At 49.4% G+C, this 23,017-nt stretch overlaps 1 protein-coding gene across 1 annotated transcript in view; it reads right to left on the reverse strand.

Annotated features, from left to right (window-relative positions):
• The window catches only part of MLLT6 (MLLT6, PHD finger containing), a 105,249-nt gene that overhangs the window by 25,172 nt on the left and 57,060 nt on the right, over positions 1 to 23,017 (reverse strand). The window lies entirely within an intron of this gene.

Genomic DNA, 23,017 nt, shown 5'->3' on the forward strand with positions numbered 1-23,017 from the left:
CTGGACTAGGATCTGGTAGACCCAGATTCAAATGCCTGTTCTGCCATGGAAGCCTGTTGGCTGACCTTGGGTCAGTCACACTCTTTCAGCCCACCTCATAGGGTTGTTATGAGGATAAAATGGAGAGGAGAATGATGTAAGCTGCTCTGAGTTCCCACCGGGGAGAAAGACGGGATATATAAATGAGGCAAGCAAGTTAATAAGTACATAAAGTAAATGAACGAACAACAACTGTTAACGGAACATGCAAACGTGAGGAAGCAGTGTCGCCGAAACCCTGAAAATCTTTGCTCAGCATTCCCATAAACCTCTGCCCACAGCACGAAAGCCTCAAAAGCTGTCCCTGATCCTGACTGGCTGTCACTCCCTGCTTCCTCATTGGTGGACGGGGACTATAAAAATTGCCAAGTGAAGGGCCATACCAGAGGTAGGGCTCTTTGACCGCAGACAGTGATTAACATGGAACTCCAGGGAACCACCCTCCTTTTGCTGTTCCCCCCACTCTGATATTTCACTGTTCGGTGTCCAAACTTCTTAAGTGACTAGGGCCATCTATCATAAATCCTTCTTACTCTTGGACAAGCAGTGGCATCTAGCTAGGCCAATGTCCTTTTAGCCTGTTCACTGACAGCTCTGCTCCCCCCTCCCCTCCGCTAAATCTCAAGTCTGGAGAGACCCACAGCTGGAGTAGAGAATATGAAGTTGTAAAATTAAAATTAACATCTGCGCAAAGACTAAGGGGAAGGAGGTAAGGGGAAGGGGTAAGAGACGCAGGACTTTAAAAACATAAGGACTAGCCTTATGATGTTCATATGAATAAGAGAGCACTTTTTGGCCAGGATGGGCAGCTTCCCTGCCTGGACAAATACTCTGAAGGATTCACCTAGCTGAAAAGGATAGCCTTCCACCCTCCTTCCCCCCAAATGAAAGAAAATACAAGCAGACTGATACCTGGATAAAATATCACTCTATTTATTTGGCTCTCTTCAATCAAGTCAACACTATGCAACAGCTGGGAGCCTAAAATGCATTCCAGATGTGCCAGAGGGGCATGGGAGAAGGGTGTAAATCCAAAGCATGAGGCCCCTTTGCCTTCTCTGACCATGTAACTCCCAGGATGTTGAACGTAAGCCCTGCTGATTTATGAACTCAGAGGGGCTTGGGACAATCCATGCAAGTTTCCACATCTGTCAAACCAAGGAGAAGCAGAAATAAAGGAAGGGGAAAGGCTGGAACAGCGGGAGGAGGTTGAAGTCTCAAGGGAAAGGCAAAGAGGAACCCATATTCCAAGAAGGTTCTGCCAGCATTTGGGCCTTAAGAACTGCCCCTTGGCAAAGAAGCTCTGGGCATGAATTTCCTCTCCACCTGCTCTCCCTGCCCATTTATTCTGTACACAGGTGGAGAGGACCCCCACCACACACACAAACCACATCAAAAGCCTTCCTTTCAGTGCACTGGGCCAAGAGGTGAATAATAATGTATTAATCCTGGGCAAAAAAACAACAACAAACTGATGCAGAAAATTAATCTCAAGTGGAAAATTCATTACAATTGCAAAAAAAGGGAAGTACTGAAGTGGAGAGATCCAGATGTTTTAGGGGATTATTGGCAAGACATTCAGACTTTTGCATTTACATTCAAAGGCAACCCATGTTCAGGGAAGGGGGCAGGGGGGAGGACACCATCACTTTGGGGAGAGGAGCCTCTGCCCTGACTCTGGCAACAGAAATCACAGCCATTCCCCTTTCGCATGGAAAATCTTAACACTTTTCTCATTTCCTCCATTGCTATAAGGTTCTCCCAGGCCCTCAGTGCCTCCCTGTCCTGCACACTAACTAGCCAGAAGAGGGGAGCCCTACACAAACCTTTCCCAATTTAGATCTTTCCTCGTACATTCTTTCTGCAAGCCCGGATTTTCTCGCTCACACCAGACTGAGCCTCCTTCTCCTCTCTGGAATGTTTCTAGCCTTTGCTCACAGACTGTCTCTCTGGACAAAGGCTGTTGGGTTTGCCTACATCACCAGTGAAATCATTTCTGCCTTAAGAATGGGTGTCAAGAATGGGCTCCATCAGCTGCGCCCAGCTGCCAGCCCCGAGCCCATGGTGGCCTGCTGGGTTACAGCCAGCCAGCCAGCCTTCTGACAAGAACTGGAGTAACTCCAGGTCGGAAACAGATGCTCCCCAAACCCTGGACGCAACCAGTTCCCTGAGACTGCTTAAACATTGGGAAACTCCGCCCTCCGACCTTCTGGGAACTGGTTCCTCACCTCCTCGGAAGCCATTTCCTACCACTGACTCACTGGAGCTGCTGCCATGGGGACAGCCTGCCCATCCTAACTCTCAGGTGTGAGCTGGAGCATCCACATCCTCCAACCATTCTACTTCCATGTGTTTCCCTGGTTTGCACTGGTGTGTCTGCAACTTGCTTAGCTCTGACCTTTCGGGAACATCAGCGTCAAAGTGGATGGGAAAGTGTGGATTCCTGAAACTTGCAGCCCGTATCTGGCACTGTTTTGCCTCCCTTTCCCCTCGCACCCACCACTCACAGATGTTTTGCTAGTTTGAACAACAAACAGAATTTTAAAAAACGGTAATAGGTATATCACTATAACGTCAGAATACTGCAATGAAATATCTATACCAATTTTTTTTAATGGAAAAGAGCCCTTTGGAAGGGCAGGGACAGATGGTAGAAGCAAGGAGACGGGGAAGAAAGATTGGGGAATCACCCCCGTGAGCGCTCTGTTGCAGCACTCAGCGTGCAAGGGGAAATCGCTCTGTGGAAGCAGCTGAGGTCAGCCATCTTTAGACAGCAAATAAGCTTAGGCAAGACCAACAAATACATGTTGGCAAAGAACCACAATGACCCCTAGAAAAGTTGTACCTGCCTTTGGCCTCCTGAACTCAGCTCCTGTGAAGGGAAGTAAGTTCTACCTTGCAATGCAGAAGATTAATATGCTCTGGGCTTGAGGGATGAGGCGCAACAAGAAATGATGTCTGTGAGTGGAGGAAGCCAGCTTGGGGGGGGGGGGGAGCCGTGTGAGAAACCATTGCCAGCCCTAGCTCAGCCTAGCACTGCTGATGAAAGGAAGGGGAGGGGGAAGAACAATAAACAATCAAACCCCAACAAGAGAGCTCTCTTGATGCAAACAAGGGGGGAGGGTGAAAACATTAACAAAAGCAAGAAGCCGCTGGAAGAAGAGAGATGACTTTGGGGTTGGGGCGGGGATGTTATTCATTCTTGCTGGACTCACAAACCGAGTCCCAAATTACAGCAAATCTCTCAGGTGATAAACAAGGACCATATCTCACCATACCTCACACCTGGAAATGGAGAAGCATTCAGCCCCAAGATGCACCCCTCACACATACCACAGGAATACAGGGCAGACCCTTGTTTGTCACCTGAGTGAGAATTAGTCCCACTCTTGTTCATTTTGTACTGTTGTGGGCCAGACACATTTGAGTTTTTTTCCAGTTTGGGACTTTATTTCCATTCTAGGAAGGCATTTTCTGGCATTGGGCAGGGGGAAAAACTCTTGGTAAGGAGCACAGCAGAACAATCCGTTTCATTTGATTAAAAAACAGCATATTGGCCTATGGCATATTGGTCATACTAATCCAAAGGTGTTCAGCATGGGGTCTGCCGGGGTGCACCATGGCACCTGCTGATGTGTTTCCCCGCACTTGCTTCTTAACCCCTTTCATCCTCCTTCCTTATCCTGTTTCAAATTCCCTTCTGCTTCATCCTCCTTCACCCTGTTCACGCCAGACCACATCCTTAATCCCATCTGGTTTGTTGTTCCCCGAATATAACCTGTGAAATATCTCCCAATGGAGCAAGACCGCCCAAATTCCTGTAATATTCCCCAAACCTTTCCAACATGAATTTGGAAGCAATTAACTTCGAAGCATCCAGTAAAATTTAAACTTTTCTCACAGTCCAATCCTGATTCAGGGGGACAGAAACCCCTAAATAACGGGACTATCTGTTCATGAAAGTAGCCCTGATCCCCACCAGTAACCTCATGGCAGGATCACCCCACCTACTGCCCCCTGTGATGTTGCATAGGACCTTTTACTGAGACTTTGACAGACTTCGGTCTCCACACTACTTTTTTCGTCCTTCAGCCTCTGAAACCACAATAACTGCTTGGGCTCAGCACTGCTGAATGTCTTTCACCTCCCTTCATCAGATCCTTCTCTTCCTGTCAGGATCAGGCTTGTATGATCTCCTTCTCCCTTTTTAACAACAACAACAACAACAACAACAACAACAACAACAACAACAACAACAACAACAACATTCAGTTTATATAACACCCTTCAGGACAACTTAATGCCTACTCAGAGAGGTTTACAAAGTATGTCATTATTATCCCCACAACAAAACACCCTGTGAGGTGGGTGAGGCTGAGAGAGCTCCAGAGAGCTGTGACTAGCCCAAGGTCACCCAGCTGGCTTCAAGTGGAGGAGTGGGGAATCAAACCCGCTTCTCCAGGTTAGAGTCCCGCGCTCTTAACCACTACACTAAACTGGCTCTCCCACCCCATCCTTAGCCCCCACCCCAATCCCAGCAATCCCATTCCAGAACTCAGATATCCTAGACAAGAGATTTTAATTGTATTTCAGCGGTGTGTGGCATTCATTCTGTTTCTTGCTGTCTTTATTTCTGTACTGCATTTTTCCAATAAAGGCAATTTTTTCCTATTTTTCTGCCCATTCTTTATTAACTCCTCCTCTACCTGTTTACAAAGCGCAGCTCAATTTGGGACCCTGGTATATATCAGTGATCCTAAATACAGATTGCCCAGAGGTGCATATGTTTTATCCAACATGCAAGGGGGATGCTCCAATGTTAAAGGCCCTACACAGAAACAAAGAAACATAGTGCTGGAAGGGAGACCAAGGGTCATCTAGCCCAGACCCCCTGCACAATGCAGGAAATTCACAATGATCTCCCCCCTTCACCTCCCTCAGTGGCCCCTACTCTATGCTCAAAAGAAGGCAGAAAACCTGCAGGATCCCCAGCCAATCTGGCCTGGAGAAAAACTCCTTCCTGACCCCAAAGTGGCGATCAGCATTACCCTGGGCATGTAAGAAAGGGCCATGAGAGCCTAGCACCATGCTCATCCCTTCCTGCCCTCCCTCTCCTGATCTGTGTATATTCTTATTAAGACAGAAAATCATCATAGCCATCAGGTGCCCATCAAGCCTCTTCTTAAGTATCTCCAAAAAGGGGATCCCACCATCTCCTGAGGAAGCCTGTTCCACTGAGGAACTGCTCTGTCAGGAAGTTCTTCCTAATGCTTAGCTGAAAACTTAATTGTCTCTAGTTTAACTCTCTGGAGCAACAGAAATCAACTCCACTCTATCCTCTAAGTGACAGCCCTTGAAATACTTGCATACCTCATCTGGGTAACACTAAGAAACGCTTAGGCTGGGAAAGGGGAGAAAAAGTGCTAGGGGCCACTGTAGTCTCTTGTTTAGGGGCCACAGAAACCCAGAGCTAGCCCTGGACTGTTATTCTGATCCTGATAAAGCAGCTTTCAAAGTCTTGTGGCCAGTATCAGTTCCAGAGATTTTGGAGCCTGAAGCAGAAGATCAAAATGGAACCCTAGCCCCGCAATAACAATGCAAAGATAAACAGAAGAACTGCCAATTTACTGTTTGATAACTGCGTCCAAATGGGTGACGCCTGAGGCAGTTGCCTTGCTCTGCCTAACTGCAGGGCCAGCTCTGCCCAGGGCACAAGGAGCTGATTAGCAATTACAGGCATTCACACAGTTGCAGGTGCCTTCTACGGCTGAATATGCGTTACACAAAATAACAAAATAAAGCATTGTGACAAATCCAGAGCCTTGTATAAATGATTAATAATTATCTGCTAAAAATAGGTCAGCACTTGTGAGTCAATGGAGGGGAGGGCGCGTTGTTCAGTGGTACAGCATCAGCTTTGCACGCACAATAATAAGGAATCAGGTTGAATCCCCGGCATCTCCGGTTAAAAGGAACAGGTTGTAGGTAGTACGGAAGACCATTTGCCTGAGACCCTGGAAAGCCACAGTCAGAGTTCTGACTTTGATGGACTTCTGACACAGTTTAAGGCAGCTTCAGGTGTTCATGCATGGTCCAACAGTGGTTAGAGTGTTGGACTAGGATCTGGGAAATCCAGGCAGCTGAGTCTGCACAACCGGATGGAGCCACCAGTGAGAGTCCTTCCACTGCCTTCTGTTCTCTGCAGGCCAGTGGCCTGGGAAGAGGAAAAAAGGAAGAGGAGGAGCCACCAGAGCCACCCCTTCCCCAATTGCCTGAGTCAGGCAGGCAGGGGCACAGGAAGGGGAAAGGGGAGTAGAACTCATTGCCACTATAGAGGCAGCAGTGCAGATGGGGGAAGAGGACCAGGAGCTGCCCCCTCTGGCCTGAACTAGGTAGGTGAGCAGTGGGATATGCGGTGGGCCCCCTTGCAACCACCACATCAACAGGCAGGTGGAAACTTTGGTGGTAATGCTGCAGCTGAGCAGGCTGGCCAGGAAGCTGTCGGCCCACAGTGGCGGGGGGAGAATGGGGTCCCTCTCCCAAGTTGCCAGGGTCATCTCTGGGAGGGTAAGGGAAAGAAGGGGAAAGCCAGCGTAGCATCTGCCAGGCTCTGCTGCTCTACAGGAGGAGGGGAACAAGTGGGCGCTCCATTGAGTGAGAACAAACACAAAAAAGAGAGATGAAATTCTCAATCCCTGCAAGTCCTGTGGGTCCCCACTTGTAAATAAATAAAAGCATTATTGGACAGCATTTGCAATCCTATGCAGGTCCGTATTTGAAGAAAGTGTACAGATACCGCTCAGTTCATGGAACACAGGGTCAAGAGCTATTATCTAGGACAGCAACACAGAACCTCCACGTTTGGAGGCAGGATACCCGATTACTTGCTGCTTGGAATACACAAAAGAAGACTCTTTCCATACTTGTGAGTTTCCCAGGGATATCTGACTTGACTACTTCAGGAAACAAAATGCTGGACAAGAAGGGCCCAATGGTCTCTTACACCAAAGCATGGGTGTATGGTATGTGCATGTGAATGGGTGGGTGAACAGGGCACAATCTGCGCTGGGGAATCGTTCTACAACTTTTTTCAGGGCCAGTGTTCTGAGACACATGAAGCAATAATGAAGACAGGACCTCTGAGGATGTGCAGAGTGCTTTGCCTTCCCACAACTATGCAGGCACAATTACAGTCCATGTATATTTGAAATTAGGGCATAGAACATTCAGGTTAGTCAGAGAAGGATGACTTCCAGGCGCAACTAAGGCCACCTTAAATCTCTTTCTCAGACTAGTTTTATATCCAAAAAGATTTAGGTCAGCTGAAATCTCCAAGTGACACTGGGAAACCCAGTAGGGACTCCGCCTATGGCAGGAGAGCATCCAATTAAAATGTTTCTTTTCCTCCATCTCAGCCTCCTGACCTCGATTATGTAGACAGGGGAGGGAATGCTAAACCGCAGGAGAAGGGAATAGGGACAGAGAAGAGAGCACATAGGCTGGCTTTGGATTTAAAGAGCCAGATGTTGGAAAGTCTCCATCTGTGGCTCTGTATCGAATGTCTGTCAGCAAGTAATCAGACAGTTTGCAGCTGGGGAGAGGGAGAGGGTAGCATCCTGGAGTGGGGGAAAGGCAGATGCTGAGCTCTGGCCTACACCTGGAGATGACAGCATGCTGATGCAGAAAAATGGAACAAATCAGGCAGCAGGTGCAGCAATCACAATTTTAAAATTTTTTTTGCTCCCTGCACTAAAAGGAGGAGGAAAAAACTCCCTTCAAGTAGAAAACAGCACACACAGGGTTGGGTTCAAACCTTTGTCCCTGGTATGCTGATCTTCTATTTGCAGGCATGTTTTAGGCTGCTCCCACATGGTGAGGACTGGTTTCATCTTTCCTAAGATTGCAGAGACTGAATGTGTGACACGCCCCACCCCCATCTAATGTTATCACCAAGAAAATTATTATTATTGGATACAACTGTAAGTTGTTTGCAAATTTAAGATGATCCCCTCTTTTTTGATGGTGTATCTGGAAAATACCCTGCTCCGGCATTTGAGTAAAGATTGTATTACTAGAGAGGGAGGGAAAATAATCTCAATATCAATTTTCCACATGCTTTTATAAATCACTATCATGTTCTTCTTCCCTCTCACTAACATTTCCCCCAAAACTAAAACTTTAAAAATCCTTCCTCATAGGGAAGGCACTTGAAACCTCTTGATTGTTTTAGTTTCCCTTTTCTATACTTTCTTCAACTCTGAGCTATCCTTTTCATCCTTTTTGTTTCGGAAGTCTGAAAGCAGTAAAGAAAGAGGAGAGAGAGAGGGAGGGAACGTCTGCCAAAGACCAGGTTGGAAGCATTTCTCTCTGTCTCACCCGATCAAGTTGCCTCAAAAGTAAAGAACTAGTTTTGGCTTTTTAAAAAAGGCTTTGTAATCACCTATGTATTTGCATACTGGCACAGAATGCCAACCTCGCTGCCTTAGCAACCGTGCTACCATCTCTCCCTTTCCCAGCCAATGAGATCGTGGGTTGGCACAGTTGGCACTGAACTGCAAGCCGAGGGCTATGTGCTCGCCCTCTCCTTTTTTTTCAGCACTGGCTCCCTATAAGGCCACTTTCTCCTGTCCTTTTACAAAGGCTGCAGAGATCTAGATCTCAGTGGACTCAGATGTGCCCAGGTGCTAAAGGGAGAATATGCCTTCTGTTCACTTTCTACGGGCAGATCTCTACATCTTTCCACAAGAAGGCAGGATGCTGTTCTCACAAGCACTGCCACCATGTCTGGAGAGCACAGATCTCTGCAGACTGGCAAGTTTTTGAGATGCCGGCTTTGCAACTGATGAACTGCACAGTGCATTTCCACGTCCACAAAACTGCTTCACCACCAGTAGTGCCAAACAGAGTTAAATCAACTTACAGTTCAACACATACATTTTATCATACACCAACCACCATATTATGGGATTCAGTGCCTGTTGCCCTAAATCACTGATAAAACACATACAGGATGAGCCGCTTTGAAGGAAGACCTCCCTACAGACCTGACGTTTGCCCCACCCTCTACTTAAAATGACCCACTCCAGCACAATGAACTACTGTGCACTTGTCCAGTTCATTTCAATCAGGTCTGCGCAGGAGGAAATGCTGACGGATTGGGCCCTGAATGTATGCCTATGATTTATGAGGTGTTGTTCTTCCTTGCCAATTTCTACCTTAGAAACCAAAATCGACTTTGGGCTACCACTGCCCTTTCCCTTCACCGCCGCTCTTCACAAGCCCCAAAGTTCCATATTGGTTTGGTGCGTGTTTGTGTGTGTGTGTGTGTGAGAGAGAGAGAGGGAGAGAGAGAGAACAGCAGGTTAATTGTCCACAAGCCAAGCTAAGCAGCCAGGTTTTAAGTTTCCCAGAGATCTTGAGAATAATCTTCTTAGCACGTCAACTCCAGACAGCTCTGTGAACCAGGCAACTCCATGGGTGATGAAAGAAAGAGTTTTAATTGCCCTAGTACGAGGCCAGGAGAACACTGGGTTGGGGGAGGGGAGAGAGTGAGGGGTGGTGGAGGGAGAAAGAGCTCTTCCCACAACTCTGAAGAAGCAGTTACAAACGTTTTTGAGCAAGACCTCCAAACAAACCATACCAGAAATGGCTGTCACTTGAACAAAAATGGAGGCCGACGGATTCAAGAAAGTTGTGCCACCAGTCCAATAGTGGCCAGAAGATGGCTCCTTTAAGGTCAGCACACATAAGACATTGTCAGTCTACTGGGGTAAATATCCATGTCGGTACCTGGCTCATTCACAATGGTGAAAGAGTGGAGGGCTATGTACTCAACCAAAATGGAACTAGGGTCTTTCAGATGTTGCAGTAGCCATAGGGGAGCATTGATTAATGATGTATACATGGAAAGCCCTTTGCATAATATTGGGAGACCCTGGGAGGCCTTGGAAGCCTAGTGGACTGCCACGGCCTCCCTCTCGGTGACAGAATCAACCCTTTCCCCTGGGGAGTGAGTTTATGGATCTGGTACAGTATCAGATGAGGTTTGCTGTGAAATTGTTGCCACGTTGCAGCCCCCAAGGCCACATTACAGGCAATCATTTGTACAAGGAACAAATTGTTAAAATCTGGCATGCACATGCACAGCATGAGGTCATTAAAAGTCTACAAAGCTTAAAATGAGTGTTCACAAGTGACAGCCCACTTCACTCTGGAATGGTTTGTTTTTCCCCCAACAGATCAGTCAACGGGGTGACCAAGGAGACAAAGGTTACTCTCACATGGAAGCTTTGCACTGCGTTCCACCCCCCACCCCACCCCCAAACTGCAGCAGTTCTTTTTCCTACATAACAGCATCCTGCAGTTGCCCACCTTCTGGGTTTCCCCCAGCACCACTGCAATTTTTCCCAGACTTGCTCTGGTACGTTTCCTGAAAAATTGTACCCATAGCTGGTTTGAGGAAAGCATGGATGGGAAAGGTACAGATTTTTGCTCCTTCCCAACCCACATCCAGCCTCATTTTCCATCATGGCTGCCATACTAAGCCCCAAGCCTGTCTCTTCTATGAGTAGCAAGACTACAGGTTACACCCTGATGCCTGGGGGACACTGGGGTATCTCTATTGTCATCTGCATTAAGAGAATCTCATCCAGTGGCTCTTGACCTGGGAATGAGGATGGCTGGCCCCTTGCTCTTCGGATGGCTGCCATGGCACCATCAGCTTTGGCACCATCCGCTTTGGCATTTGCCTTATTTATCCTTGCTAACATTAGCCCTTGGTTTCCAATTGACCAAGCCCACAGCGGTCCTGATTTTGCTTCTGGGGGTAGAGATGGGAAGGAAATGACCCCACCATCAGACCAGTTAGCTCATACTGTGACACTTCTTGGGCATTCTTTCCCCAACAGTTGATCACCCTGTGCAGCCGGCTGCAACACAAACCTGCATCACTTGCACAATTGGGTCCACAGCGACTTCCACCGTCCTTGTTTCCATCTACTGAGGCATCCTTCTGGGAGAGGGGCTGAGGCCTCTGGCCCTCCCCCAGTGTAATTGGGACAGGTCCAGCATGCTCCGTTTTTCTTGAGGCAAGGAATTTGCCCCTCCTATACACCAGGATATGGAACGCTCTCCACTAGTTCTGTATCCTTCTACTTTTCTGGGTAAATACAGGTACACCGTTTTGTCCTTCTCGAGCCCCTCATTACGGCACTGAAACTGCTTGCTCTGCTTAACTCTGACAGTCCTGTCATCTTATCCTTGCTCTTCCTTCCTTCTTGTCTCCTGCATTGACAAAACTTTCATTGGAAGCACTTCAGAGGAGAGACCTGCCTTTTTTGCTCATGTTGCTGTGGCTGAATCAACAGCGGGAACACACACATGCCTCCGCCACAGTCTCCACATACCCCAACTCCACACCTTTCATCACTGCCTCTGGCCCTGCCCCAACCATTCCCCCTTCCTCCCTGGTATCTGTGCAAAAAGCACAGGTGCAACGGTAATTGTGCTGGTCATACCACAGCCTGGACCCCCCCTTTTCCTCTCCCTTTCCCAGCTGAGCTGCACTGTAAAGGGAGTGTGGCTCAGCTACGTAAGGAAAAAAGCCCTTTAAAGGGTCAAAAAGCGGGGAGGAAATGCAGGGCTCAGCGCCACCATTTTAAAGGCAGAGCTTTGCTCTACACATTGCCTCCTTTTTAGTGGCAGCAGGTGGAGCATTCGTGCATCTGCTCTGCAGTTGCGCCCTTTGAACCTGATCAAGAGAGATTTCTTCTTTGATCCTGTTTTAAGGGCAAAGCCCTGAGAAGCCCACAAGTCACATTCAGAATGGTGGTGGTTAAAGGGAGCCTCCATATTCGGAGGCAATCACCTTCCGAACCAGCGCTAGGCAGTAACCTCAGGGGAGGCCTGGGCCTCTGTGCCCTGTTTGTTTGGCTCTCCAGGGCGACTAGTTGGCAGCTGTTTGAACCAGGATGCTGGACTAACTGGACTGCTGGTCTGACACAGCATGGATGTTCTCAGGGACGTTCCAGTTTAATTTGGAGACTTCCTGCGTTCCCCCCAGGGAGAAGGTCTCCCACCAAGCGGAAGCAACCTCTGTAAGGCTTCCATAGATGGCACCTAAACATAAGCAACAACACTGAATCATTAAAAAAAAACACCCTAAAATTATGTCATCAGTGCGTGTACACACCTACCTCCCACCTCACGTACTAAACCACAGTTACTTATTCCAAGTCTTTGCCTCAGCTACAGAGGAGCTGCGCTTGCTTTACTCCTCTGGAATATGCTCATTTTGAAACCCTTCCTAGGCCCCAAGGAGAAATTTCACTAATTCCATGTAATCCTGACCTGTCTCTCACACACACCCCTCACCTCTCTCTCCTTGGGCCTCTCTCACATCTCCCCGGCCTCACCTTTGTCCTGACCTACCGAGATATCCTGCTGTTTGCAATTCCCACTCTGGGCCTCCTAACAGGTTGTCTTGTGCTGAAGTATAATTCTCTTAATGGCCAATTTTAACCCATTCCAGGCTTCTCAGAGCTCTACCAGGGGGTGGAAGGTACTTTGGGAGAACCACAGTTGGCCATATTAAGACATAAAAATGGACCTCACAGCTTGCAAGATCATTACTAGGGTGGGGAGAGAAAAGGAGAGAGGAGAATCATTCTCTCGCCAAATACTAAAACTTAAGATCTTTCCCTGAGAGACAGTAAGCTTAGAGAGAAAGCTCGTATTTGACTCAATGCTACTGGATGCTAGAAGAGGTATTGTGAACATGGCTTTGGAAAAGGCTTAAATCAGGCGTAGGCAACCCTTGGCATATGGGCTGAGAGCTGGAATGCCAGACCATTTGACTTGGCAGGAAGGGCTGGCTCTCTACCCACGGGATTGAGGCAAGACCCTGCAGTGTGAGCAGTGCCGCTCCCAGAGTGTCTGGCCAAGTAAAATCCTCTCCCGGTTTACTGGCATACCAGCATCTTCACAGGTAGAAGCTGCAGGATTTTTGGCACTTGGGACAAAAAGATTGCCTATTCCTGGCTTAAATCACTTGCCTCAGGAATCTGGGCAGGCTTGTTCACTTAGAACATTTTAAACCTTACTTGTCCTCTAAGGAGCTCGGCATGGCCTGCAGGGTTCTCCCTTCTACGTTTTATGCTCACGACAACAACAACCCTGTGAGCTAGGTTAGACAGAGAGAAAGACCACTGGCTCTAGGTCAGCCCCCAAAGCTTCTTGGCTGGCTTGAAGCAGTTGAGACCTGTGATCAAAACACCTAACTTTCTTTAAAAGCAGCTGCCCGGAAGAACTAGCCATTTGGACAGGACTGTGACACTGGAGCAAAAGGGGCAGGTGTGTTAACTCTTCTACCTCGTGTTGATTTGTGGATAAAAATTAATCCCGCTGCCTCTAGTATCTATCAATCCCAAAAAGCCACTACATGGCGGCATGCCCCTGACAAGGCAGCAGTATCCAGTGGCCTAGGCGTGGGCAGGAAGGACCTTCACAAGCCCTGTCCTGTGCCACTCATTGCTGCCACTTTTGCCCTTCTCTTTCGTCCCCACTGCATCTGCTCAAAAGTGATGGGTTCCCCTGCGGCTGTGAATACTTTCCTTTCACTTCTCTTGCTGGGCACAGCTACGGCAGAAAAGGTGAAAAAGCCCTTTAAGGAAGTGGGGAGTAGCATGAGGCAGCAAGTTGCCCCGCCTGATTTTTAAACTTAAGTTTAGTTCCACCCAGAGGCCTCCCACTTACACACCTGTGGCAGGGATTTATCCACGCCCAGCCGCAATTAACCATCCTTGAGGAACTGAGGAGTAGGAAGGAAGAATGGCCCCCACGTAGCATATAGTCTCCACATAGCACATAAAGACCACAGAGACTAGGGGAGACCACCTGAAAAGTCACCCAGAAGTGACATTACATTCCCCTCAAATTCTGCCCTCCCCAGGCACTGCTCCCCAAATCTCTCAGCATTTGCTGAGGCAGTTTGGGAACCATATCTACTCCCCTTCTCTTGGTGTCGATGGGTGGAATGTCCACCAGCAGCCACTCTGAAACAAAAAGAGGTTTATTTTTCACCGGATTTACAGAGGAACCTAAACCATTTGCATAGAGAATTACACTGGAAATATTTGTGATGGGATGCTCACCAAGCCTCTTTCTGTCAGCAAGCCATGCACCAAAAAAGTCAAACATCTCCCTCTTACCCAAACTGGAGGCCCTGCATGAGCTTTAAAAGAAAATGAACCTGAAAATGAAAATGAGAGCTTAAGAAAACAGTTCCTAAGTGATGTGCTTTGAGAGAGGCTCTGCTACCTGTAGTGTACACACGTCTCTTTTACTCAAGTGCTACCTCTTGTCAAGCAGGTTTTATAGGTTTATTTTTTTCAAAAACCTGCAGAGCTTGTTGGCCTCCAGCCAAAGGGAGAATAGGTGCACACCACAAAATCTAAAAACAAAAGTTAGGGCTAACCAAAATGCTAGGTAGCCATGTTGATCTGCAGGAGAACAGCAGGATTTGAGTCCAGTGGCATTTTGGAGACCAACAAGATTTTTAGTGTATCACTTTTAAGAGTCAAAGCTCTCTTGTTCAGATATCCGAAGAAGGGAGCTTTAACTCTCGAAAGCTTATACACTCAAAATCTTGGTCTCTAAGGTACCACTGGACTCAAATCCTGCTGACAAAACAATGTGCAAGGTTTTTGAGTCTGCTAGAGTTCTCCATCAGGTTTAAAGAGGAAGGGGGAGATGTCTCAGGACATGGTCACAGTCTGGTGACGGCCCAAGACATCTTCCCCGCCCCCAGCCTCTTTAAAATATCCAGCCAAACTCAAAAACCTGCATGCTGTTTTTGTTGGCCCTAACAAAAGGTATGACGTGGCCTTGCCTTTCTGAATTCAGCTTTGCAACAACGTGGCTACCTGCAACCTCTTTACATCCTTCTTTCAAAGCAACTTCAACGTCTGGAAAAAAAGGCTATTGTCTAGGGCTAGAACTAAATGTTCAACAGCCAACCCATGCCTGGGAATCCTGGCTGTACTCCCATACCACAAAACGAGGCAGGGAGGAGGGAAAGAGAGAGCTTTATGCCTGCCTTTTTCTCCTGCAAATCTACTTGACACCCTGCTTTCTCCCCAGCTGTAGTTCTAGATGCATGCTTGCCATATGGGGGTGGGGAGATGGGGGAAGACTGCAGGGAGAGCAGTGGCCAGGGCAGGGGCTTAACACCACCTCTTAGCAACTCTTCTCCCACCACCCCTCACACAGCCTAGATTCCCCAATGTGTGCTGGTCACCAAATGTGTAGTTCTGGCCTCCCTCCAGAGTTGATCTCTTTCTAACTTTTGCAAATGTTCACAGACCTATGACTGCTAGGGACCAACAACAGGATACAGATATTCCCATACCCAGTGTACAGAATTCCCCATGAAGGCATTTCTCCTACCGCAATCAGTAGACAAACAACAAAGAGTCCTGCAGCACTTTTAAGGTTAATACATTCATGGTGGCATAAACTTTGCGAACCAGAACTTAGAGAACATCTGGAGAGACTTGGATTGTTCCTATATGGGTGTTTTTATTAACTTAGGTCTCAAATTCTGGTGTGTCTATTTTTTTTTAAGAGTTCCCACATGGCATTATGGTGCAGCTTTCGGTTTGCTATGCTCTTTCCTAACTTGCTATGGCAATGTTTTGGTTTCTTTGGTGAAAGATTGTGGTCAAAGCAGGGTGGATGCCGTGTGGATAGGAAAATGCAGATTTCCCCAGGGTCTCAACCACACTGGCACCATTTTCTCTGCTACAGGCTACAGCTATGTGCCAATTACTAATTAAGGATGAAAAAAACACTTCTGGTGGCAAGGGTGGGGGACTGGCACCCATGGGGGACTAGTGAAGGGAATGTGCAGAGAAACCCACCATGCGGGTGCTCTGTGGCAGCTGTAACTGCTTCTGCACTCTGGGCGGCAATGCGAGCCACATGGAGAACTGGCACCCTGTGAAAGCAACTTCGAGAGTTTCTAGATTTTGACAAAAACAAAAGTTTCCAAGGGTGACTCCACTACAAAGCTGCTGAGCTCAAATTCTTGAGCATGATATGATCCAGCTCAGTAAGGACTGAAAGTGGCTAGCTCAGAACAGAAACTAATTGCCCCTCTTTAGGTGTTTACGTATGCTATTCAACCTGCTTAGCCTATTCATTGCCAGTTCAGAGGGGGTGTAACCTACCCAGGACTGGATCTTTTACTCTTTTCTGACAGAATCTCATTTGTACTCGACAAAATAACCTCCTATATTGCTTTGGCCTTTTGGCCTCGCTTTGTTAAAAAAAACAAAACACTCTGCCTCTCCCTTTCTGTTTTGCAAGTATATATATTAAACCTACCCACAGAAGTTACAGCAGTATGCCACAATTAATGTGCCCCAAAACTCTGATCTGTTTTTGCTGTGAGAGGCACAATTTATCAGTAGACGAGATGCTGATAACCTGAGTACCAGATCTGATTCAGCATAATTATTTCTATATTCTGAGAGAATCTTCAGGTCACATGCTAAAAAACAGGATTGGACTCTGCCAATTTTTTCCTCAATGCTGCCCAATTCGCTTTCCTAATGTAGCCCCTATCCTTCATAACTTTTGTCCATGCAGGTCCCAAACAGATCTTCTGTTAGTGGCCAAAGGGGACCAGTGTGGTATAGTGGTTAGTGTTGAAGTAGGATCTGGGAGATGCTACAAGTGACGCCTGACACAAGTTGGACACTTGTCAGCTTACCTCAAATTTTGATGGGAAATGTAGACATCCTGGTTTTACAGCTTGGCTCTTCATTACAGCTGCAAGACCAGGATGCCTACATTCCCCATCAAAACTTGAGGGAAGCTGACAAGTGTCCAACCTGTGTCAGGCGTCACTTGTAGCTTGGCTCCCAGTTTCGAATCCCCACTCTGCCATGGAAGCACACTAGGTGCTGTTGCCAAGTAGGCCCCCTCCCCTGCTTTGAAGCCTGCTATGAACTGTGCTAAAGTTTCCTGCGTTGCTGTTTCACTGCTGCACCAAAGATTGCTTTGCACGTGTGTGCTCTGATACACGTGTCAGTTTCCTGCCTGCGTGTCAATTACCTTGCTGCTGCTATAGACTGTGTAGTTTACCGACTCCATGTTTGGTTAACTGCACAAAAGGACTCTCTTTCTGGGCAACCCTGCCCTAACCTGTATCTGGACTTCCCAGTGTGTGTTTGGACTGTGTTCCCCGTGCCTGCATTGCCATCTGCCACGGACCGTGCCTGTTCCCTGCTTTGGACTGTGTTTTAAAGTGTTGTTCCCGCTGCCTCCATGGAAGCCTGCCTCATATGGGCCCAAGCCGCTGCTAGCAGCCGGGCGCCTGCCGGGGAAACCTCCAGCGAGCCTGGCTAGGCGCTCCCTGGTCAGTTCCCGCCTGGAGCCTCCCGCGAGCCGGTCGCTGAGCTTGCCCTCGCTACCGGGCAGCCTGCTATCCAGCCCCAGCTATGCCCAGCCAGCATCCATGTTCTCAGGCACCCAGAAGACCCTGGGAAGAAGACTGCTTTGAGAAGCCATTTCGGCGAAGCGGGCACACCACGTCCGCAGCGAGAGCCCCTCGCCCCGCTCTGCATATCTTAGGAGCCGCCCCGGAGAAGGAACTAAGTGCCGACCATCCCAAGCACTTAGAGAATGCATCTCAAAGAAACCTCCGCATTCCAAAGCTGATGACATCAGGACAAGCCCTGTCCGCTGGAACATCCTTTCAGCCCACTTGGATTTCCCCCTCCCTCTTTTGTCCCCTCTTCCTGAGGTGTCACTTATCACAATCTGATTACCAAAGTGGCCCATCCAAGCCATTCAGTAGCCCATTAGACCCTTTGTTTTAATCTGTGAGAACCACCAAGTACAGCACCAGCCCCAGGGTACGTTTTGGGGTATTTAAGCTGGTCTCCCAGACCACTCGGTGCTCAGGCCATCCCTATCCAGACTTCCTTGCTGTCCGTCTGTGGTCCCAGTGCTGGCATTGGGCCACCTCGCTGCCGTGTCTCTGCTTCGCTCCAGGATAAGTGAGTATTTCCCTTACCATCGTTGGGAACCAGCTAATGCGAACGTCTCTGTATTTCCTACTCTGTATTTCTTAGACCTTGTATGTTCTTTGTATGATTGTGCAAGCTAGGCTTACGCTACACTCAATACACGTGTTTGAACCTGACTCGTTGTCTGCCTCTTTTTCACTAGAGTGTCTGGGATCAGGACCTCCGTATACATAGGTTATGATCCTCGCTTAATATTAATAGTTACAGACTGCTACAGCTAATTCCCCATTACAATAAAAGAGCAGTTCTGGTAACAGTTTACTGGTGGAGAATGCGGGCATAACCCGGTTCGTGTGAATACACGTGAGTCGACACGCGTGTCTTCAGCGAACTGACTTAGAGGAAAATTTTCCAGACCTCAGTGTAAAGAGCGCAATTTAGCTCAGGGAATTAAAAGTGTGAATGTGTGTGGCTCCAGCGAGCATTTCTATCTCGTGGGTTGGCTTTTCCCCCATTTCCTCCTTCAGCCAGCTTTGGACTACTTGCCTTTTGTGGTGCACCGCGAGGCCCTCCAGCCGTTATAACCGGTGTACTGTGGGTGAGGACCTCTGAACTGGTGAAGTTCCTGGCCACTTTCCGGGCCGCCTAAACGCGTCTATGTGGGTGGGATCCCAGAAGTAGGCTCTATAGATATATATATCCTGAAGCAGCACATATAAAATTATCTTCCGCCCTCCCCCGTCTCTCCTAAGTCCGTCCAAACCCCCCGTTCCTGCCAGCACTTAGGCTTCAATCCCCGCTCCGGAGGAAACGTGAAGGGATCGATAGTCCGTTTGGTTGTTCAGTCAGTTTAGCTTTGGGAATCTGAAGCCAGGTTCCTGAAGCCCCGCGGCAGCTGGCCGCACCGTGCTTAAGAGTTTTAAGTTAGACTCTTGGGCGCCTTTCCGCTTGCGAGTTTTAAGTCAGACTCGTGGGCGCACCTCGCTTGGGAGTCAGTGGGACTCTTGGGCACACTTTTGCTTGGGAGTTGTTAGAACTCTTGAGCGCTTTTCCGCTTGGGAGTACAGTAAGCTTTACTCCTGAGCAATTTTGCTTGGGGACGTGCAGAGGCAGTCCTTGAGCGCATTTAGTCTTTTGGTCGAGGCTTGGAGACAGTTTAACCGTTTGTCTCTGAGCACAAGGCCTGGGGACACTTTGAGTTTAGTTCTTGGGCAGAGAGCTTGAGAGCATTGTTGGCTTCTGAGCAGAGGCTTGGAAGCACTTCAGTTTCTGAGCCGAGGCTTGGGAGCATTTCTGGTTGCCTGAGCAGAGGCTTGGGAGACCCCCTTAGTAGCAGTTCCTGAGCAGAGGCTTGGGAACACTTTTTGGTTTTCTGAGCACATAGGCTTGGGAGGCCCCTGAGCTTTGGTTTTCCGAGTAGAGGCTTGGGAGACCCCTGAGCTTTGGTTTTCCGAGTATAGGCTTGGGAGACCCCTGAGCTTTGGCTTCTAGGCAGAGGCTTGGGAGCACTGAGCGTTTTTGGTTCTTGGGCTTAGAGAGCTTGAGAGCACCCTCTGAGCCAGTAAACTTTTCCTGGTCCCGTGGCTTGTAGGCAAGCTTGAAACGGGAATAGGAATTTTCCTTCTCCCCCGGTGGAGAAGAGCCGAGTGTAGAACCCTTAAAAATCCCCTTGTGAACCTAAAAGTAGGACCTTAAAACCCCCTGGTAAAAACCCTTGAGGACCTGAGGGAAGGATAAACCTCCCAAAAGGAACATAGAGAGGAAGAAGTTGTTAAAACCCTTGAGCAGCTTTAATCGCCCCACCCTTGGTGTCGCTGATCTACTCTTTAACCTCCCCCGAGATCAGCCTTAAACTAAAAAGTAAAAATGTACCGGGCAGCCCCCACCGTGCCCCGCCTGGAGAAGTGGCTAGTTAAGAAGGGAGATTGCCCCTGGGAAGCCGGTTCCTTCAAGGGACCTGACCCGCTCCAAATAGTTAGAAGCGCCTTCCAGGATTTTTGCGAAAAGGAAAAACCTAGGTCAAGTAAGAAGGATAGGTATGGAGCCTGGGCACTTTTCACCGCCCTACAGGACAGCGTGTCCCTAATTAATAAACTACAGATAGCTTAGGAAGAACAGGAACAGGAGATAGAAAAGCTAAGGAGAGAAAAAAAGGAACATGAGGAAAAAGCAGCCGAGTGGCGTTCAGAACGCGTTAACTTCATGCTGGAGAAGCAGGGACTAGCCGCTGCCCTCCAGGACGCCCAGCACAAGGCTGAAGTAGCCACCGCTCGTGCCGATATGGCTGAGCATGCAGTAATTGAAGGTCAGGAGAAAATTGCCAAATTAACCCATGCTGCCCAGTTCATGGCAGAGCAGAAAGTTGCAAAGATAACCGCAGCAGACCACTCCGCTTGTAAGAGGGAGCTAGAGGCCCTAAAGCAGCACCTGGGAATGCAGCAGGCCGTAATTTCCGCCGTGCATCCCGCAGCCCTCTTGGCCCTCCCCGAAGGTAGTACCGACAACTGGTCACCCCCTTCGCCCCAGCCTGCGGAAGCCCCACAGCCCCTCCATCCGATAGCTACCAAAGAAATTGTCACCACAGACGATGATGGCAGGAAGACAGACCGAATAGTTAAGGAAACCCGCAATTGGAGGCCCGATGAGCTCCAAGCCATAGCGGACCGCATGGGACCCCTGAACCGAGATTCAGCTATACAATGGTTTGCACACGTGACCATGTCCCAGCCCTCTGCCAGTGGCTCCGATGTAGCTCAGCTGGCTCGCCATTGTGCCAGCCCCGAAATAGTCACCTCTCTTAACGTATATATTTCCAACCGGAGACTAGCCACTCGCAGTCAGTATGGTGCCATGAAAGAGTTGTGCGCCTTCCTGTGGCCCACCAAGAGTTTAAAGGCCCTATATATTGCCGAATCTCAAAAACCCGGAGAGGATCCAGAGGCATATTTAGCCAGGAAACAACTCCTAGCCGAACTAGCAGACGAGGTAGATTTAGATTTAAGTGACATGCCGGACTTCGACGACTTAGAGTTCAGGAGAGCAGTCATAGATGGACTCAACAGCACCACTCGCCTAGCCCTAGCAGGAGTGGAGCCCGGGAGCATCTCATGGGGAGACCTGGAGGCTCGCATCAGAAGCATTGCTGGCCTGTTGCGAGAAACCGGCGCCATCCGCCATGTGAAGTCCCCAGCCTCTCGTAGGAAGGAAAGCGAGCCGATTAGCGCGGTTACCTATGCCAATCATGGCCCTCACTCTCAGTACCGACCACAGGGACGCAGCCCGTATCCGGAGGCAAGGGGAGGAATCCTGAGGGGAAGGAGCAGTAGCTTTAACCGGGGAAGAGGACCGAGGGACTACCGCCCGGGAGTTTCCTTTGCGCCTACCCCGAGTTACAGTTCCTCTTCCCAGCAGGGACCCCACGAGCCCCGACTACAGGATGCACCCATAGCCCCTTCTCACTCGCGAGCATCACACCCGTACCACCATCAAGTCTACCCGCCTCCAGATCAGTCTAATGCTTGGGGAGCATCGCAGGGCGACCACGAGGGCTACCGGGACCGCGGCAGCACGCCCCAGTCCAGGGACTCCCTCCGTTGGGAACTATGGATGCGCCTCAAAAACATTGGAGCGAACATGGAGCTCTTCGATGGAAAGCCCACGTCCGTTCTAATGAAGGCGATCATGGAGTGGGAAGACCAGCAGCAGCCCCCAGTACCTCCGTCGGCGCCCCCTTTGCCGCCAGACCCTCCCTTCTCGAGTCCCCCGATAGCTGCGGTTCGAGAACGCCCGAGCCCCAACAACCCCTTTAGAGGAAGCGCCGCTTCCACCGACCAGAGTGCAGGATCAGCATAGGGTTGCCCCGAGTCCCAGTCTCCTTCCGTGGGCATAGTTGCCAAACTAAAGCCGGACACATGGGGGAGACCGACAGTAAAGGCAGGGATCGGGACTCCCAGGGAAAAGAAGAAGCCTGCCACCCTCCTCATAGATACCGGAGCTTCACTTAATATACTCCGGCCCACCTTAGTCACAAAGGGCACCCAGACCCCCACAACCATGCAGCTCGCCGGTTTTGGAGGCGGCATGCAGGAATCCCCGGTCTGGCAGGACATCCCCCTTTCCGTTGGGAACCTGGCCACCCGGATTTCAGCATGCGCAAACCGGGGAGAAGACGATGGACTTTTGGGCATGCCATTTTTCCGTGCCGAGGGACTGACCATTGACCTAGCGAACGGGCTCCTGTGGCGCATCCCGGGAGGCCCCGACTTTGTTAATGCAGTCCATCGATGCGCAGCCCTCAAGGCCCCCCTTCCTCTCGCCCCCGTCACCGGAGACCCCTGGGTTCAGGACTTTCCCGAAGTGTGGGTGACAGATAAGGCCGAGTGTGGGATAGTGAAGGGCGCCTGCGTCCTGATTGAAGGAAAGGACCCCCCTCCCCAAAGACAGTACAAGTACCCAGCAGAAGCTGAGGCAGGGATAGCTAAGACCATAGAAGGACTCCTTGAGTGGGACGTCATACTCCCGATGCAGTCCATCTGCAACGCCCCATTGTGGCCAGTTCTGAAAGCAGATGGAGTGACCTGGAGAATGACGGTCGACTTCCGTGCCCTGAATGCCACCACCCCTCCAGTTGCCCCGGTTGTGGCCAAGTATAATGAGATCCTAACGGCCATTGCCGCTGGGTCACGGTTCTACTCGGTCATAGACCTGGCCAATGCTTTCCACTCCATCCGGTTGCATGAGTCTTGCTGGTACAAGTTCGCGTTCACTTTCCGCGGCCAGCAATACGCATTCAAGCGGACCCCCCAGGGATTCCACTCCAGCCCCAGTATTTGTCATGCCCATGTAGTTCAGATGTGGGAACGCCTCCAACCCTCCTCGAGGCCCCACGTACTGAGCTACGTGGATGACATTTTAGTCCACGCCCCCACGGAAGAATTAGCCCGCCA

This window comes from Eublepharis macularius, chromosome 12 (genome assembly GCF_028583425.1).
Source record: "Eublepharis macularius isolate TG4126 chromosome 12, MPM_Emac_v1.0, whole genome shotgun sequence".
Classification (NCBI taxonomy): domain Eukaryota; kingdom Metazoa; phylum Chordata; class Lepidosauria; order Squamata; family Eublepharidae; genus Eublepharis; species Eublepharis macularius.